Raw genomic sequence first — 1,711 nt, 5'->3', positions numbered from 1 at the left:
ATATTTTGGGGGCAATTTATATTTATCCTAAGCTTCTTTGAGAGGGTTTAAAATTCCCTCACCTGGGTTAGAACTTCACATTTATACCTAGTTCAGAATAGTGCTGATTTTATTGGTGTTTTTGCCATCTCACTTTGAAAATTCATAACTAATTTCCCATGTAATAGCACTCAAAAATCTCTATTGCTTCCTCACTGGAATATGGAGGATTTAAATGAATTCTGAATCTATTTCTGCAATTTGTTTATTATGCAATATTGAATCACATTTCCTGCTTCTCTGTATCCAGAGTTATTATTTTTTCTCAGTGTCCTTTGAAATTAGTAATATGTGGAAACTTTCAAAATATTACTTTCACTCTAGTCTAGATTGTTCAGTGAGACATTAGATTCTTCCTTGCAACTGAAGTTTTAGCCTCTCACCATAATTATTTGTTTCCAGTAAGTTTTCAGTGGACTTGGCCATGCTATCATTATGACACTTTATCAAGGCAATTTTTTATTATGTCTTGGGCATCTCACTGATATCTTCACCACGCATATACCCTGAATGTACCAGCTGTCATGTACACATGGTATGAAACGCTCAATGTTTTCTTCAACTAGTATTTCTCAATAACCATGAACTAAATTTAGGAATGTTTTAAATGTGGGTTTTTCCCCCCTTTGACTAGTATTTCTCAGCAACGATTTCCTAAATATAGGAATGTTTTAAAACACTTTTGTGTCCCTTCCTATTTTAGAAGGCTTCTATCGTTCTCTAGTTCCAAATATTCAGAACAAGTCTGACTCTGAAGGCTTCCCTCCATCTGAGCCCGCCTCACCCCTAGGGCCTCCACGAATTTCACTCAGCAGCACGAGCCTTGCGCCCCACCACCCGCACTGGCTTGTCTCTGCGGGACCCCTGCTCCCTCCTCCCTGCTCTTGCTGCCCTCTTATCCCGCCACAACAGCACATTTTCTTCACTCAGTCTTACTGCTATGTGTAGATTTTACTCTCTTCCACGTAGGATGAGGACATAGGCCACATTCCTTTGTCTCTGTCCCCTGCTGCCTCTCAAGGAAAGACACTTAATAAATCACAGTGACACTTAATAACTAAATGATAACTGCAGAATTTCTACCTAGCAGATAGGGTTTGGCCTGATGGTCTGGTTGTGAAGAGGCTTGGAATCAGGCTACGGTGCAGAAACGTCATGTTCAGAGGGTGCATACTGCATTCACTTCATTTATGGGGGGGTGCCTTTGTTTATTGGGGTGGATTACAAAGATCTTGGAAGGGTGCAGCTTCTGTTCCCCCCTGGGTGTTGGGTGCAATCAAAGAAGACTGGAAATGACGGAGGGAGGCTTAGAAAGGTGAAATGACTGCAGACAGACTCCTCTTGTTTTGACACATGGCATTTACCACTTGATTTATTATTCCATTTTTGTTCCTGAGCATTTTTCTTTCAATGTTTACTTCTGGACTCACAGTGATATAAAATAAAGTGACATTGTTCTGCACTCCTTATATGCTTGGATGACAGAGTTACCTTCTCCAACTCCTACCCTGGACCCTTCTGTACTCGGTCAGGAAAACAGAGACAACTGTAGGCATTTCAAACTGACGCTATTGAATAGGTGGACTTACTTTCAATGCAGTGGAAGGCACAGAGGAAGAAAAAGCAGAGGGGGTGGGAATGGCGAGTCGGTGGCCACAGAAAGTCACTACGA

The sequence above is a fragment of the Echinops telfairi genome, unplaced genomic scaffold, assembly GCF_000313985.2.
Source record: "Echinops telfairi isolate 266 unplaced genomic scaffold, ASM31398v2 ScPeMD7_3533;HRSCAF=4204_0, whole genome shotgun sequence".
Lineage (NCBI taxonomy): Eukaryota > Metazoa > Chordata > Mammalia > Afrosoricida > Tenrecidae > Echinops > Echinops telfairi.
Note: the sequence above shows the minus strand (reverse complement) of the source record.